The following is an 18,883-nucleotide window of genomic DNA, read 5'->3' as shown; positions in this document are numbered from 1 at the left end:
GTAGAGATGGGGTTTTGCCATGTTTCCCAGGCTGGCCTGGAACTCCTGGGGTCAAGCAACCTGCTCTCCTTGGCCTCCCAAGGTGCTAGGATTACAGGCATAGGCACCCACACCTGGCTTTGCTTTTAAACTTTTTATAAATTGTTTCTTACTGATATTATTCATTGCCGAGACCAGCTCGGTCGGGGAGACCCCAACCCAGCAGCGCTAGAGGAATTAAAGACACACACACAGAAATATGGCATGTGGAGTGGGAGATCAGGGGTCTCACAGCCTTCAGAGCTGACAGCCTGGAACAGAGATTTACACACATATTTATTGACAGCAAGCCAGTGATAAGCATTATTTCTATAAATTATAGATTAACTAAAAGCATTTCTTATGGGAAATAAAGGGATGGGCTTTGGCTAGTTATCTGCCACAGGAACATGTCCTTAAGGCACAGATTGCTCATGCTATTGTGCTGGTTCAGGAACACCTTTAAGCGGTTTTCCGCTCTGGGTGGGCCAGGTGTTCCTTGCCCTCATTCCGGTAAACCCACAACCTTCAACGTGGGCGTCATGGCCATCATGAACATGTCACAGTGCTGCAGAGATTTTGTTTATGTCCAGTTTTGGGGCCAGTTTATGGCCAGATTTGGGGGCCTGTTCCCAACAATTCTTTTGCTTGTTTTTTCAGTTAATGTGGTCTACAAGATGAATCAATGTTCAGACAAATAGTTCATTTGTTTTCGTTGCAGTGTAGTATTCCATGGCAGGAATGTGCTACAATTTATCTCTTCCCCTTTTCATTGCCTCTACATAGTCTCTAGTAGAGACATTGCTGCAATGAACATGCTTTAAATTTCAAATTTAAATAAGTAAATAAGAATTCTACCTCACCAAAACTCCTCAGGACCCACACGCAGGCACTGCAGCGGCGACTGGAGAAGAGGGCGCTGGGAACAGAAGGAACACCACCACTTGGCCTCGGGCACCTGAATGACAACCTGGAGGGCTCCGGGAGCACAGCAAAGGTCCAGGCAGAGCCAACTCTCAGAGGCCCAGGGAAGGGCAGCGCCACAGGCGGGCAGGGCAGTCCCACTGCCGCGAAGAGGGGCTGCCCAAAAGGCAGCAGCCACAGGAGATGAGCAGGGGTAGGACTCATCTCCCCAACCCCACTGACACCACGAGGCAGAGGGCGGGGACGGCGAGGTCGGCCGGATTCCGCACCCCTGTCTCCCAAGCACCACCCATGGGCAGGGAGGAGAGACTACGGGCTGCAGGCAGAACGAGAAGAGTGGTCACGTTAGCTATGTCAGTCCCTCATGTGTGGTACCTCCTGCCCCGCCCGGGAGAACGTGACGTCAACACATCCATCACTTGTTCTCTTTCACTCTTCCCATTCCTTCCTCTTCCCGATATATTTATGTAGTAATTATGTTTAGTTTGTTGTAACCAAGCGAGTTATAGAGAAACGCCACACTTTGAGACAAATTATGGAGTCCTTTATTAGCAGGAGACCGGGAGGCAGCTAGCGCTCAAAATTCTCTTGGCCCCGAAGAAGGGGCTAGATTTTCTTTTATACTATGGTCTAAATAGGGGAGGAGGGTTTAACTGAAGCAATTTTACAGAAGCAGAATAGGCAAAAAAAAAAAAAAAAAAAAAAAATTAATTGGTTATAGAAGCAGTTACAAAAAATAAACAGTTCCAGGGGCAGGGGCTTAAACCAGTATCATTAAAAGATAAATGCAGGCGCTTTAGGTACCTTCCACTGAGCACATTCTCAGGAGCTGCTGGTACAACCTGCCTCAATACCTTATCAGCAGGTGCATTCCTGGATGTGCTTGGAGTCAGTTTGCACTAGTTATTCCCTAAGGGGGATAAAGGGGGCTGCAAGTGAAGAAACTAAAAATGGAGTCTGCCCGCCTGTCTCTCCTGGGAGAGAGTCACTCAGGTAAAAACAAGGTAAGATATCACAAATTCAGCCATTCCTTGTTTATTTTTCTGTGACTAATCTTCTCATGTGACAACCTGACTACTTTTCACTTGCTTCATAGTATTTGCTCTTCCTCAAGTTAATACTTGTCTTTGTTTTTGTTTATTTTCTTTTACTTTTTTTTTTCTTTTTCTGGCTCTGTCACCAGGCTGGAGTGCAGTGGTGCGATCTCGGCTCACTGTACCCTCTGCCTCCCAGGTTCAAGCGATTCTCCTGCCTCAGCCTCTCGAGTAGCTGGGACTACAGGCGTGAGCCACAACGCCCGGCTAATTTTTGTATTTTTAGTAGAGACAGGGTTTCACCATGTTGGCCAGGATAGTCTCGATCTCTTGACCTCGTGATTCACCCTCCTCAACCTCCCAAAGTGCTGGGATTACAGGCATGAGCCACCTCGCTTGGCCTGTTTATTTTCTAGATAATGCTCATTAATTTAACTTTAATATCTGTTCCATTTCTGTGACTCTTTTAAGAAGTTAGAGACTTTGGACAGTTTATTAATTTCACTTTCTTGGAAATGTCCCTCCTGGGCCCTTCTGGTTGCTCCCATCTGGACTGGAGACTCCTACCTGTGGGGCAGGGTCACCATCCTAGGATGTCCCTCCACCACCATCTGGGGCAGTGCCTTACATGCAGTGGAGCCACCTGGGGTCCTGATAAATGCAGACTGTTTCAAGATGTCAAGGCTGGGCCTGTGAGCGTTTCTATCTAGTTTCATGAGATGCTGATCCTGCCGATTCATGGGTGATAGCTGGGGTAGCAAGGATCTCTCTTTTTGTTTCAAGTTTTCTGTGTCTCTTTTTCATAGTAAGCACATACTGATATATTTTCAATGAATTCATGTGCTTTTTTCCTAAGTTAGTAAGAGAGCTAATTATTTTTTTGTGCCAAAAACCATATTATGTACAATTTTGTATCATAGCCATTTTAAGTATAGAGTACTATCATATTAGCTGTAAGCACATTGTTATGCAACAGATCTCTAGAATGTTGCATTTTGCAAAACTGAAACTCTATGCCCCAAAACTCCTCATGAATCCCCAACTGAACCCCTGGCAGCCGCCATTCTACTTTCAGGTTCTAAGAGTTTAGACGCCTCATATAACTGGAATTGCGCAGTATTGGAATTTCCTTGTGATTGGCTTATTTCACTTAGCATTGTTCTCCAGGTTCATCCATGTTGCAGCATATAACAGAATTTCCTTCTTTTTAAGGTTGAATCATATTCCGTTGTCTACATAGACCACATGTTCTTCATCTATTCAGGTGTTAAAGGCTGCTTTGTTGGCTTCCTTGTCTTGGCTATGGTGAATAATGCTGCTGTGAATATAGGTATACAATGTTTCTGTTTTCACACCTTCCTCATTTTGGTGGAATTAATGTTTTAGTAGCTACTTGTGACAGCACATATTTAAAGTATGTTTGCATGTTTCAATGTGTCCATTGTTGTTTTGATTCTCTCCTGGAAAAGGATAGAAATGTATCCTTTTTGGCACAGCATTTAATGGTGAAGAAAGAGACAGTGTAACTGACCACTGCTGGCTCTCAGCATCCTGCAATTTCAGAACTACTGTGAATACAAAAAGAATAAAAAACAGTTCTACCCAGAAAAGGGGAATCATCCCAAAATATGGTGGCCCTGGGACAACTGGCCTCCCTGCCAGGCCTCTTCCGTGGGGGCCCTTTTCTGCAGTGACTGGAGTTTCTTCCCATTTCTCTCTATCCCGTGTCCTGACCCAAAAGACAAGGCATGTCTGCAGCTGTGCCCACACTTGGAGTGTGTCAGTACATTATAAACACTGGCTCAGTGGTATCAGTACATTATAAACATTGGCTTATCATGGGTTATTTTATTATTTATTAAGTGTGTATTTTCACTTTACTGACAACACAATAAACCAGGACAATCTAGTGATCGCATCCTCTTTCTTGTGTCAAAAAGCACCTTCGAGGAACGTGAGAAGGAGACACTTTTCGCTAGAGTTGGTTAAGGGAGAGCCAGGTGGACTGGGCAGAAGGATTTTTACCTGGAACCTGTGCGATGAGCTGTGACATCCCTCTCCCCACCTTCAATCTCAGCCCCAGCATCCACCTCCTGGGCGAAGAGGCCGTGCAGTGGCGCCACCTGGTGGTCTGTGCTCTTCCAATCCCAGATCAAGCACAGCCCTGAAATCCACCTGTCCCTTCTCTGTGCCAGGGTTTCTTCACTGGACACCAGCGTGAGTCAACTTTCCTGTAAAGCAGAACGAGCATGAAATGGGACCATGTTAGAGGAGGAATGGTGTCATCTCCACCTCTGGAGAGATCCCTGTCACCCTGTTCAGGGGAAGGACCAAGCCTCACTCCCACGCAGAGAGGAGACTCTGGCTGTAACTGCGCCTGTGGAGAGGTGAGAACCTGTTCCCTCTATGCTGATGGCCAAAGCCTACAGACTGGGGCCAGACTTCCCCTCAGCTGCGTCCTATCAGGTTCATCCAGGCCTCAAGGAATAGATCATGGACATTGCCTCCAGTGATGGGGAGCTGGGTACACACTCAGAAATGAGGTAGTCCTGGCAGGAGTCCTGGGGCTGCCAGTTGTTCTGGGTGCTCAGTGTCCAGAGAGGAGGATGGGGTGGAGGCTTCGTGCAGAACAGGAACCATGCCCCATAACTTATTTTACTCTGCATTGGCCTTTTTATCATAAAATAAAACACAGGTAACATAAAAGAAAAAAGATCTTAAAATGGTGACCTTTAATCAAAGGTAAACACCCTTTAACCATCAGAGAGGGAGAAGTTTGGCAGCTGACCTAGAAGCCCCATCAATTGCCCCAGCTCAATAATAAACTCTTCCCCTTTTCAAATAAAAATCAATCACTTCCTGACTTTTATGGTCATCACTCCTTTGTTCTATTTTATATTTTCATCATCCAAAATTATGGTTTAGTTTTACCTTTAAAATATGTTTTGTGTTCTCTTTTGTTCTATAGGTTCCTCCTTGAAATTTATATTGTATGGTAAGGTTTCCTATTGTTTGAATTTTGTGGTTGCGTGCCAAGGTGTGGTTTGACATTTATCTTTATTACCTGTATTTTCTATAAATTGGTAGTTTGGTATACAGGCTTGTGCATATTCAGGGTTTTTTTCTGTAAGTATTGATGGTTCTGTAAAAGGAAAATAAATCTTGGGGCCCCAAAATTACTAAGCTAAAAGGGAAAAGTCAAGCTGGGAACTGCTCAGGGCAAACCTGCCTCCCGTCTATCCAATGTCACCCCTCTGCTCACTGAGCTAAAGTCATGTCCGATTGCCTCCTTTGGAGAGGCTAATCAGAAACTCAAAAGACTGCAACCATTTGTCTCTCATCTACCCGTGACCTGGAAGCTCCCTCCTTGCTTCGAGTTGTCCTGCCTTTCCAGGTGGAATCAATGTTCAGCTTACATATGTTGGTCAATGTCTCGGGTCTCCCTAAAATATATAAAACCAAGTTGTGCTCTGACTGCCTAGGGCACATGTCGTCAGGACCTCCTGAGGCTGTGTCATGGGCATGTATCCCCAACCTTGGCCAAATAAACTTTCTAAAACTGAGATCTGTTTCAGATTTTCAGGATTCACAGTACAATATCATGTTTTTCATCAAGAAGAATAATGTAATACTGGTTACTTCTTTTCTTGTGATGTTAATTGCCATCGCTGTTCAATGGCGAAATCTGTTAGTTTACTGTGGATTGCAAAAGGGTTATTTCTTTCATGTATTAGCTGAATAATTTGTAGAATAAGAGATTTACCCCTGTCTATTATTTGTCGGTTCCATAGACACTTGTGTTTTGAGAGACTAAACCAAGCATCCACTTACCTACGACTCAGCAATTGCACTCTTGGTTATATACCAATAGAAATGCACGCATTTGTGTCCCAAAATATGTGAAAATATTATTTATAGCAGCACAATTTGTAAAATCTGGATATAACACACATGTTTATCAACAGTGGAAGGATAAGAAGAGTGAGCTATTTGTAAAATGGAGCACTGACAGCCGTGGGAGTCAATAGGCTACAATCACACACAGCAAGACCCGGGACATGAGGGTGACTGTATTCAGAACTGATGGATCTCCTCTATGGCATTAGAAATGAAGAAAGTGGCTGCTCTAGCATTGGGGGGTGATTTATGATCAAGTAGAACCTAAGGATGTTTGCTGGAGGCTGGAAATACTGTACCTTGATGTGAGTGTTGTTTACTCAACTGTTCACTTTATGAAAATCCATGGCCCACTCATGGTTTCTCCACCTCTCTCCAAGCATGTTGTCCTTCATTCCAGCATACATTTCTGATGTTTTGAAACAATTCTCTCTCAGCTAATATAGAATCTCCCTTGCTGGAAGTCCTTAGAAATGCTGCATTGAACAAATCAGTGCAATTTTTAGAAATCCCAGGAAATAGATGCCTGTGACTGAGATATAAAGAGGAGAGCCTACAACAGGAGCAGTAGGCTTGGGAGCTGACACAAGAACAGCTTTGCTAATGGCTGTCAGGCCAGGAACTAGAAATCAAATCCCACACAGGCCCATGGAAGGTGGGGGGTGTGAAATGATGCCCCAATAGTGCATGAGTGAATGAGTCATGGGCAGTGGCTCATGGGTCGTCTTGCCAGTCAGGAACTTGGGAAAAATAAAGACAGAAAAATTAGGGGATAGAGTAGAGGAGTCTGCATACACCTCTTGCTATGGGCAGGCTATGTGATGATAGTGATTGCACGTGGATGCCCAACAGAGGGGCTCCAAGGGGCTGGGGCTCCCTGTAATCAGGTAGGCAAGATGGCTTGATGGACGATGCCACTCAGCCGCACAGGGCTTGCTCATGGAGTCCGTGCACAAAGTGGCCATGGTGGCTGCAATGGACACTGCATGGGCACAGCAGCTGACTCAACTCACCAAGGCTGACCTGGCAGCTGCCACTGCTGAGAACCCAGCCTGCCCAAAGCAGCTGTTCATTGAACAGAGAAATAAAACAGGCAATGTTAATTAAGAACAAGACAGTGTCATAACAGACAAATATACCACTGCAGATATAGGAGAGATTTAAGCAGTCTTGAAACTGAAAAAAAATTTGTCAACAAAAAGACTCACTATAAGTAAACAAGTTAAAACAATTGTAAGTATTCTATTTCCCTTCAAACATATCCAGTTTTGTAAATACGCTCATATATCAAAAATATACTGGACTTACATAAAATATTAAAGATATATAGGGATACGTAGGAAAATCCAAACAACTCAAATTTTATTAGGCATGAATAACATTGATTCTAGAATCAGTTAGGAAATCAATGAGGAAAGATTATTATAGGAAAATCACTTTTATGTAATTATGTGTGAAAATCCTGAGAAAAATATTAGTAGACTATATCTACCTGTGTGCAATAAACAGATTATCTTGACCAAGTTGTGTATCCCAAGAATGCAATAATATATAAACTGTAAATCTTTTAATGCATTTCACCACTTAAAGAATTAAAAAACAGAGATGACCATATTTTAGTAGATGAAGAAATTACTGTAAAAGAAATTCAGCACTCCATCTGACCCACATTTCTTCAGTCATCTCTACTTTTAAGAATTCATGATCAGATTGGGCTCACCCAGAAAATCCAAGATAATCTCCCCAAATAAAGGTCCTTCCTGTTAATCATATTGGCAAATTCTCTTTTGTTTTGTAAGGTAACATATCTAAAGATGATGAGGCTTAAGGCTTGGAGATATTTGTGGGGCCATTATTTTAGATTTCACAGTGTACATGGTGGTCAAATGAGATTTAACATTAGTCTAGTCAAATTCCTACACATCAAAAAGTGAGTAAATCTATGAGGCATTCCATAAAAAGGTTATGGGTAAAGATGAAGCAAATGTATACACAGCACTGTGAATGAAGGATCCACATTTACTCACGCTGCACTGGAACTTCAGATGTTAAAGGGAAACGGTCATCTTAAAAGTAGCCACAGAAGAAACACAGATTATCTAAGAAGCAACTGGTTTAAGATGTAATTGATTTTTCCCTGTCAGCCACAGCAGCCAGAAGAGGCGTAATGATCAAGAGCTGAGAGAAAACCAATGTCCAACCAGAAGTTTGTGGCTGGCAAATCTCTCTTTAAGGAATAAGAGTAAAACAAAATATCATCGTATAAATGAAACTGTTGGACTATCTCCAAAATGCCCAGTCTAAAAATATTTACAAAGACAGAGAAATGTATAAGAAAGAAACAGAGAAAGAAAGCAGAAATTTTAATTTGTAATCATTGGTACCTGTCAGTAGTCGTTATAAAATACTAATAATGTAGCATTCAAAGGAAAAAATAATATAAAATACTGTAACATGTTGTGTTATGATTTCCTTACCCGTATTCCAATCCCCCACCTGTGCCGTCTATGAGGTCCAACGAATTTGATTCTTTTTTCTGAGATCAACTCCATAAAGTACAGCCCCACGAACAAGTTAGGTGCTTGATGAATTTTGACCATATGAATAACTTTCTTGAAAGTACTTAGCAGATCAGGAATGTGATGCATAAGCACAATTCAAAAGTGGCTGAGGAGTGACACAAAAGAACATAGTGGCATAAGAACTCCAAGGACCTCCCCTCCACAGCGGCAATGTACTTGTTGAAACACCAGTATTAAAAAATCTTGGTGAGAGCTGTGATTGGATTTAGTGCTGATACATTTTTTTAAATTGTGGTAAAACAAACATACTGTCATGCACGTCTGTGTGAAGAGACCACCAAACAGGCTTTGTGTGAGCAACATGACTGTTTATTTCACCTGGGTGCAGGCGAGCTGAGTCCGAAAAAGGAGTCAGCGAAGGGTGATAAGGGTGGGGCTGTTTTATAGGATTTGGGTAGGTAAAGGAAAATTACAGGCAAAGGGGGGTTGTTTTCTGGCAGGCAGGAGTGGGGGTCACAAGGTGCTTAGCGGGGGAGCTTTTTGAGCCAGGATGAGCCAGGAAAAGGACTTTCACAAGGTAATGTCATCACTTAAGGCAAGGACCGGCTATTTTCACTTCTTTTGTGGTGGAATGTCATCAGTCAAGGCGAGGCAAGGCATTTTCACTTCTTTTGTGATTCTTCAGTTACTTCAGGCCATCTGGGCATATACCTGCAAGTCATAGGGGATGCGATGGCTTGGCTTGGGCTCAGAGGCCTGACACATAATATATAATTTACCATCCAACTATTTTTTCAGTGTACAGTTTGGTGGCATTAAACACATTTACAGTGTTATGTAACCACTACCAATATCCATTTCCAGAACATTTTCATCTTCCCAAACAGAAACTGTACCCATTAAACCATAACTGCCCATTCGCTGGTAACCTCTATTCTACTTCCCGTTTTTATGAATTAGCTTATTCTAGCTACCTCATATAAGTAAAATATCATATTTGTTTATTTCTGGCTTATTTCACTTACAGTGCTTTCAAGGTTCATTCAATCAGAATTTTATTCACTTTTAAGGCTGAATAATATTCCATGTGTATGTGCACTGTGGACTGTTTCCTCCGAGTGTCATCCTCTGATGGACACTCAGTTGCCTCCACCTTTTGGGTATTGGGAATAGTGCTGCTATGGGCCTGAGTGTGCAAATACCTGTGTGAGTTCCTGCTTTCAATTCTTTTAACTATATGCCCAAGAGTGGAATTGTTGTCTCCTACAGTAATTCTATTTTTACTTTCTTGAGGAGCCAGTATACTGTTTTCCATGGTGGCTGCACCACTGTACACTCTCACCAGCAGTGTGCAAGTGTTCCCATTTCTCCATATCTTCACCAACACTTGGCCTAGTGAAGTTTACCATATTTTTATGTCCTTGTTGGAATTCCTTATTTTTATGTCCTTATTGTATATCTTCTTTGGATAATTGTCTATTCATGTATTTCACCAATTTTTGAATGAGATTGTTTTGCTATTGTTGAATTATAGTTCTTTACATATTCTGGATATTAATTCTTTATCAGATATATGATTGGCAAATAGTTTCTCCTATTCTGTGCATTTTCTTTTGCCTCTTTTAATAGTGTCCTTTGATGCAAAAAAGTTTTTACATTTTGATGAAGTCTAATTGTCATTTTTCTTTTATTACTTGTGCTTTTGGTCACCAGCCAAGAAACCACTACCAATTCGAATGTCCATAAGCTTTTCCTCAGTGCTTTCTTAAGGGTTTTACAAGTTCAACTCTTAAGGTTAATTCTTTGAGTCATTCTGACTTAATTTTTGAAAAGGGTGTAATGGAAGGGCATGAATTTTCTCCAGCATCATTCTTTTGCATGTGGATATCCAGGTTTCCAGCACCATTTGTTGATGCACCATGTGTTGCAGTGGGGGCGACACATTTGTAAGATGCAGTGAGCACTAACACATGGGAGCACCATGCATTTATTTACCTGTCTTTCCTCCACAGTTGTTTTGAGAAGGCTTTCACTGACAAACCCAACAGAAATGAATATATATGACTTCCTATAAAATGAAATTTAAGTGAAATTATATATTTTTAAATGTTAAGGCTGGAGCAAGACTAGAACATCACCAGACAAAGAGGCTGAAATGAAGGGTTTATGTTTACCTTGCTACAAATTCTGTTGGCCCACGATCTCTTATGCTTATTGCATAAGAGAGCCACAAAATGGGGTGATAGCTCATAACCAGTCCCTGGTTTTCTGCTTCAGAAACAAGTTTAAATCCTCTGCTTAGATAGAGTAAGGAAAATAACAGAAAGATGTAGAATGTGAAATTGGCATCTACAAAGTCAAAGAAGTGAGTAGTAAATGTAAACATCAGGAATCAAGGAGATTCTATCTTTTTACACAGCAACGGCCTCACTATGTACTGCTAAAGGGAGAAGGTCCCTTCAGGGGACCTTCATGATGAGGAAAAACCCTATATTGAAGGGGTGGTCTGCCCCTCCACAGCTGTGGGCATTTCTCGTTAGGTGGAAGGAGAGACTTGAGAAAAGAAATGAGACACAGAGACAAAGTATAGAGAAAGAAAAAGTGGGCCCAGGGGACCGGTGCTCAGCATACAGAAGACCCGCGCCAGCACCGGTCTCTGAGTTCCCTTAGTATTTATTGATCATTATCTTTACCATCTCGGAAAAGGGGAAGTGGCAGGACAATAGGATCATAGCAGGGAGAAGGTCAGCAGAAAGACATATGAATAAAGATCTCTGTGACACGAATAAGTTTAAGGAAGAGTGCTGTGCCTTGACATGCATATGCAAATATCTCCATAAACCTTTTTAGTGCATAAAGAGCAGCATTGCCACTAGCACATCCCACCTTCAGCCCTAAGGTGGTTTTCTCCTATCTCAGTAGATAGGACATACAATCGGGTTTTACACGGAGACATTCCATCCCCCAGGGACGGGCAGGAGACAGATGCCTTCCTCTATCTCAGCTGCCCAGAGGCCTTCTTTCCTCTTTTACTAATCCTCCTCAGCACAGACCCTTCACGGGTGTCGGGCTGGGGGACCATCAGGTCTTTCCCTTCCCACGAGGCCATATTTCAGACCATCACATGGGGAGAAACCTTGGACAATACCTAGCTTTCCTAGGCAGAGGTCCCTGCCACCTTCCACAGTGTATGTGCCCCTGGGTACTTGAGATTAAGAGAATGGTGATGACTTTTAACCAGCAAGCTGCCTTCAGCCACTTGTTTAACAAAGCACACCCTGCACAGCCCAAAATCCTTTCAACCTTGAGTCACCACAGCACATGTCTCTTGCAAGGACAGGGTTGGGGATAGGGTCACAGATTAACAGCATCTCAAATACAGAACAGAATGGAGTCTCTTATGTCTACTTCTTTCTATATAGACACAGTAACAGTCTGATCTCTCTGTCTTTTCCCCACACTATATAATGTAGGGGTTTTCTGCTGCACCCCTAAATTGAATTGTCCTTCTCTGTAACTACAGGTCTCACAAAGTTTTATAGCTTCAATGATTTCACCTGGGCTGATACTTTGTTTTGTTTTTGATGTTGTTTGTTTTGAGCTGCTGCCCAGGGCTTAGAAAAGTGACTTGGATATTTTGCCAAAATTGTATTTCTTTGATGGAATTTGAAATCCATCAACCCTCTGCCTTCCCGGTGTATCCCCAGAGCAGGTTGAGTACTTTGCACTTCTTTTCAGCACTTCCCTAGAAGTGGTAGAAGATTTGGAGTTAGGGCCTCCCTCAATCTCTACCTTTTCTTTAATTCAGAGGATCACAAACTATTGGGGGAAGAGTGATGTCTTGGGCCCCCCGTTGATTGGATGAATATTAATATCCAATGTCCTGTAATGAAGTCATGTGTGCATGTAACATCACTTCTGCATGCAGTGTCATAGGAAAGTGGGTTCGCGGACCCCAGGTTAAGAGCCTAAGCACTAAACGCACGGAGTTAGAGCTCTAGGAGGGGAGGGGTGGCTGGGGTGGAACCGCGTCTTGTCCTTTAGTCCTGGGGCCTTTTCACTCCTCACATGGTGGGTGCTGGGCGTCTGGCAGGTGCTGATATTGATGGAGTCGAGGGAGGGAACTGGCCGGGACTGGGAAAAACAGGGTTGGAGAGATAATTAAGGCGGACATTATTTTTTCTGAGAGTAAGTCATGGCTTGAAATCTGGAGAGCCTGAAGGAGTGTCCCGCTACCCAAACCTCTGTTTCCTTTTCTCTCAAGCCTCATTTGGCTACAGGCCCAGTGTCAACACCAGGGGGCGCCCACAGACCATGAAGGCACCACGCAGCTGGGATTGTTTGTGGTCGGCTCCCGGGTCCCTGACTTAATCAGGGGAGCCAAGACCCTGCAGCCAGGTGGCCTGGATTCAGCCTGCAGCTCTGGTCGTACTGACACTTTTCTTCCTGGTGCCTCAGTTTCTTCATCGGTGAAATGGTGAGGACACTACAGCACTTACCTTTGGGGCGGGTTTCTCAACAGCAGCACTATTAATAGTTTGGGACAGAGACTCCCTTGTGGCCTGCCCTGTGCATTGTGGGAGGTTTGCCAGCAGCACCCCCACTCACCCCCTCCCACCAATCCCCATATGACAACCGAAAATGCCCCGGGATTTTTAGGTCTCCCTTGGGTCTGGAAGCTGCACTTAGGCATTTTCCCACCTGACACTTGAACTCATCTTTACTTTGGTCCACATAAGTCCACTTAAAAAAAATGTTGTTTCTTTAAAGATTCTGTCCATCTTTTAAACAAATCTATTTTCTTCCTTTATTTCTGCATTCAATTAATCCTCCCAAACCCTTTGTTTAGTGTATCTCAAAATGTATCAATTCCAATTCTAGTAATGAGCGTATCTGACTTGCATGATACCTGCTATGACCCCTGGTAGAGCTCTGATTCCTTTAGCACAGGGAATATGTTCTCAGTTCTGCTCTGGATGATGTAAATCAGTTTATTTTACTTGTCTGGGATGTTGCTCCTCACCTGTAAAATGTAAATGTGGATATGGCTTGGATTACTAAGCAGTTTTATTTCTTAATTCACCTGACATTTGTTATGTACCTGCTGCAAGTCAAATATATGGCACGATATTGTTTCCTTGATCACACCTCAGCAAATGAGAAAATGAGACATTATAGCAGCTGTGGTGGCACATGTCTGTCGTCCTAGTTACTCGGAAGGCTGAGGCAGGAGGATTGCTTCAACCCAGGAGTTTGAGGTTACAGTGAGGTATGATATTACCATTGCATTGCAGCCTGGGCAACAGACCTTGTCTCTGAAAAAAAGGAAAAACACATTGTGAGCTGTCTGCATGTACTCTATGTCTCAGGAGACTCATGCCCTGTAATTTTTCTAAATGACATCTCCATGTGGTTTCTCATTAATGTTTCTCTGGTATTTCTTTTCTATCCTTTTAACTTTTCTGTACCTTCTACTGAAATTATAGCATTTGTAAATAGCCTATGGTTATTTATTTATTTACTTATTTATTTTTACCCCTCTGCACTATTTGTCTTGTAATTGGAGTGTCTGAGTCCATTATGTTTAATGTAATTGTTGACCTCATTGGGTTTATTTAAGTCTTTACATTGTCATTTGCTGCCTTCTAATATTACCTCTTTCTTGCTCAACTATTTCGTTATGTTGCCTTCTTTAGATGAATAAAAAACTTTGCATTATTGTGGTCTTCTCAATAAGTGTTCTAGTTAAAAATTCTCTTATTATTTCTTTAATTATCTGAGAAAGCACAATAATCTGTGACTTATAACCAACAGCAGACCGTAACTTCCCTGACTTTCACCTGCCTGTGCAGACAGCCCAGGGGAGAATCAGTGCTCTGGCTCTGAGACACAGGGGTGGTGGAAGTAGGAGAGTGATTGGATGATGAATCTGTAGCTGCAGAGGCATCTGGGCCCCTCACCTGCATTCGCGTAGATGTCTCCTCCACTGAATGCCTGCGATGCCCTCTCCTCTGTACACTCCTGCCAGAGTCTCCCCATCTCCACTGACAGCAGCTCCACCCTTCTGCTCACTCACTCCAACACTGTGGGTGCCCTTGATTCTTCTTCTCACACCACAGATAAATCCATTAGCAAGTGCTGTGAAGTCCATCTTCACATTCATCCAGAATCCCTTCACTTCCCACTATTTCCCCTGCTCACACCCCAGTCAAGGTAAGCAACATCTCCATCCTGGAATACTCCACTGCTTTCCCACCGTTTTCCCCACTGCCTCACTGGTCCCCACCTCTGAATTCTGTTCTCGGCACAGCAGCCAGAGAGAAGCTTTCAAAGGATAAGTCCTACCATGTCCCACTTTTCAAAACTGTCCTCTAACTCCCCATGTCATTCAGAGCAAAGGTCAACACCCTTCCCACACCCTCCAGGGCTACCTGCTCTGTCCACACCTCTGACCTCATTTCAGTTTCTCTCTGTTCAACCCTTCTGACCTCTTCATCCTTCCAGGAACACAGACAATTTCCTGCCCTAGTGCATCTGCACTGAAGGTTCCCCTGCCTGAAAAGAACTTTCCCAGGCATCCTTGTGGACAACTCCTCACATACCTCAAATCTTTACTCCAAGGTCACATTTGCAACAAGGCCCATGCTGACTAACCAGCACAACAACCACCTCCCTGTCCCCACAGCCCACACTCTGGATCACCTGCCACACAGCACTTGCCACCTTCTCACTCAAGCATTTTCTGTTCCTACTCTGCTTATACTATATCTATCATCTGCCTACAGAGGTGTCTAATCGTTTGTCTTCCTTGGTTCACATGGGAAGAATTGTCTTGAGCCACACAAAAAAATACACTAATTACAGCTGATGAGCAGAAAAAAATAGAGAAAAGAAAAAAAGGTGCATGGATAATTTTCATGATATCTGCCACTACAAATAAGCAAAAGAGTTGTCACATTCTAAAGCTGTCCTGGGCCCCATGCATCGCGAGAGCCACGGGTTGGACAAGCTTGCATCTAGAACGTATACACCACAAGGCCAGAAATGTTTCTGTTTTTACTTTAGTGATGTTTTCTAAATGCAAAAACAGTCATATACCTAGCAGACAACAAATGTCAGTTGAATGGATGATCACTGTAGAGCACCTCCCTATTCTAAAGGCAATACCTTTATTAATGTAACCTCAGGTCAAATGTCATTTTGTAGCAGCTACAGAACAATATTATCTCATGTGGACATAAATGCACCAGTGCTTTTCTTGCCAGGGCTACTTTTGTGTCCTCCCTCCCTCCCTCCTCCCACACCAACCCTCCTGCATACTGCAGCACACAAACATATATTTCTCTTCAGGAAAGATAACCCTAGGCTTATGGGTCCAATTATCCAACCACATGTGAATCTAAATTAGACTCTGCTTTACAAATCCATGAGTTTGGATTGGAGCCAGCACTAGGATTACTACAACTCAGGGCAGGAAGAAGAATAGGAGAGAGAGCAGAAGAGGAGTTCCAATAGAAAATAACCTATGATGAAAAACTCTGGGACCTCTCCTCTCTGGAAGTTTCAGAATCTGCTTCCTTTAAGAATGTTGGGAAGGCCAGGCTTGGTGGCTCATGCCTGTAATCCCAGCACTTTGGGAGGCAGAGGTGGGTGGATCACAAGGTCAGGAGATCAAGACCATCCTGTCTAACATGGTGAAATTCCATCTCCACTAAAAATACAAAAAATAAGCTGGGCGTTGTGGCACGTACCTGTAGTCCCAGTTACTAGGGAGACTGAGACAGGAGAATCACTTGAATTCGGGAGGTGGAGGTTGCAGTGAGCCAAGATGGTGCCACTGCACTCCAGCCTGAGTGAGACTCAGTCTCAAAAAAAAAAAGAAGGTTGGGGAAAAGATGGAAATACAATTGAAAGAGCCCTGGAAGGAGGGGAAGAGGTATAGGGGTCTGAAATTTTTTCTTGAACTTCTATGTATAGGGGCCACCCTAGATGATATCCAAGTCCCTGTTGTAAAAGTAAACTGAGGCTGGAGCCGAACCGGGAACGAAGACACAAGGCAAATGGCAGTGAGAATAGCCTTTATTAGGACTCGCTGGTGAGGTTCCTCGGTCCAAAGGTGTGGGCCGAGGAAGTCGCGCTGAGGGAGGAGGGTAGGGACTTTTTATAGCCCGAGAGGTAGGGAAGCTGGTTGTGCAAACAGGGCCTGGGGGGTCTTGAAACTACTAGGGCAGGAGTTGAGTAAGGGTCATGAGGAAGGAGTCTTTGGAAACTGTCAACCGAAACTGCTGTTTAGGAACTTGTGGAATGCAGGTGAGCTGCAGGTCATGGGGGAGTGTGGTTGCCTAGCCAGAACTCTGACGCATGTAAGTCTGCGGGTGTGTACAAGGGTGAAGGGAGTCTTTAACAAAAGGCCTGCTACGCCGGGTAATGCCGCCATGTTGGGTCTAGATTCCTGCCTAACACCTGTGATCACAGGTCCTGGTGGGGCAAGGTTGTACTGAAAGGCCAAAGACAATGGAGCAGCAAAGATGACCAAGCCGAGCAGTGACCACATAAAGTTCATGGTGGCCTGAGCACCCACTGTGCACAGCCCCATCTAGTCTCCTCCTCTGCAACAAATCAGCACAAGAAACACGTGTACCGTGGAAGGTTCTCATGTCTTCCATTTATTTTGTCTCTCAAATTTCAGGAATCTTCTCCTTTAATTAACCCATCAACCTCTCTTGGAAATAATTTGAAAAAGTAAATTTATACTCAGATTCTAATTTTAATAGGGAAGTAAGAAGTTATAGCTCAGTGCACCATGAAGTTGAGACAGAGATGGAGACATCCCAGCCCCACCTCTCTGGAATAGGAAAGGTGATGGGGGAAGGAATGCAGGTCAGCGTGGGGAAGAGGGTCATGGTGGACATGGGGTTGGGCTGGTCTCCCCACCTCCTCACATTATGCCTACAGGAACACAGACACATTCAGATGCCTTTGCAGAAAAAGAAGTCAGGGTTCTTGAAGTCACAAAGGGAAAACGTGAACAAATCTTGCCACTCAGTCCCACACAAGGCAGCTGTCTCAGACTGCAGAAAAACATTCATGAACAAATTCATATCTGTCACAGTGAGGGGTGACACTTTAAACAGCCCATCACATGCTCAATACATCCAAGTCAAAGAAACCTCATGGCACAGCTATGTCCACCGTTCCCCCCAACAACCCACACACATCAGGCCCCCAGGGTCTCACATTTACAAGCCGTGAGAGACATCAGAGCCCTGGACACTGTCACTGCCTGGGGTACAACAAAAACAGGACCTGGTCAGAGCCCACAGGAGATATGGCCAGAGGAGGAAATATTGCCTGAGTGAGCTCCCCCATGGGCTCCCAACCACAAGATCCCAAGGATCTCAGGGATCAGCCGCCTTCATTCTTACTTGCAGCCTGAGAGTAGCTCCCTCCTTTTCTATCTGTGGGAAGAAAATGTCCTGTGAGAGGTCAGAAAGGTGGCAGTGCCATGAGGCCCTAGAGGAAACTCCTAGTCTTGGACCCCAGAGAAGTTTCCAGAAATGTGTGACAGCAGACCCAGGGCAGGATCAGGGAAAACAAGGAAAGCAGATGTGGGTCCTGGACTAACTGCCTTCCTAAGGTCTGTCCTTAGCCAGGGACCTTCCCCTGACCTGTGATTACTGGGATCAGGTCCCCATCACTACAATCATCAAGGTGATCTATCTGTCCTTCCTTGTCACAGGTGCTTTACAAAAGAGTAGGTGCTGGCACACAGGGCCCAGGCTGGGTTGGCCCATGAGTGTAGATGGTGCTTCCCAGTAACCAGGCAGGGCATTTCTACCTGGGGCTTAGAACCCTCAGTGGGACAAAAAAAACTCAGACCCCACTTGTCACCCCTTCCTTACCTGAGCTCTTCTTCCTCCACAGCACAGAAATGACCACAGCTCCAGTGACGGCAGCTGCAAGGACAACCAGGCCAGCAATGATGCCCACGATGGGGATGGTGGGCTGGGAAGACTGCTCTGGGAAAGGAGGGGAAGGTGAGGGTCTCTGATCCCAGGCCCCACCACCGACCCTGTTAAAGGTCTCCAGAGGGGCTCCCGCTTTCCCTAAGAGACATGATACCTCTATCTCCCTCCTTACCCCATCTCAGCATGAGGGGCTCAGGCAGCCCCTGGTGCTGCACATAGCACGTGAATCTCTGCTCCTCTCCAGAAGGCACCACCACAGCTGCCCACTTCTGGAAGTTTCCATCCCCTGCAGGCCTGGTCCCCACGAGCTCCATGTCGTGGGTCTGGTCCTCTCCGTCTTGCTGCCAGGTCAGTCTGATCTCCACAGGATAGAAGCCCAGGGCTCAGCACCTCAGGGTGGCCTCATAGTCAAAGACAGGATGGGGTTCACGTGTGAATTGGGGGGGTCTGAAAGGAAGAGTCCGAAAACTCAGGCACTTTGCATCTCTCATGGGAAACTCCAGCAGCACCAGTATGTGAC

At 44.4% G+C, this 18,883-nt stretch overlaps 1 long non-coding RNA gene and 1 pseudogene across 6 annotated transcripts in view; one reads left to right on the top strand and one right to left on the bottom strand.

Annotated features, from left to right (window-relative positions):
• Positions 1-8,579, top strand: part of LOC117088430 — a 39,958-nt gene extending 31,379 nt beyond the window's left edge. For 2 of the 6 annotated variants that reach the window (XR_004439214.1, XR_004439213.1), the window contains exons 2-5: positions 895-1,946; positions 3,189-3,306; positions 3,917-4,363; positions 4,945-5,190. This is a non-coding gene — a long non-coding RNA (uncharacterized LOC117088430). Of the gene's footprint in view, positions 1-894; positions 1,947-3,188; positions 3,307-3,916; positions 4,364-4,944; positions 5,191-5,941 lie in introns of those variants that run through there. The other 4 variants (XR_004439218.1, XR_004439216.1, XR_004439219.1 and 1 more) reach the window with 4 other exon arrangements.
• Positions 1-18,883, bottom strand: part of LOC117088389 — a 43,783-nt pseudogene that overhangs the window by 23,366 nt on the left and 1,534 nt on the right.

Source organism: Trachypithecus francoisi, unplaced genomic scaffold (assembly GCF_009764315.1).
Source record: "Trachypithecus francoisi isolate TF-2019V2 unplaced genomic scaffold, Tfra_2.0 Lachesis_group10, whole genome shotgun sequence".
Lineage (NCBI taxonomy): Eukaryota > Metazoa > Chordata > Mammalia > Primates > Cercopithecidae > Trachypithecus > Trachypithecus francoisi.
This window is presented reverse-complemented; position numbering and strand designations above follow the sequence as displayed.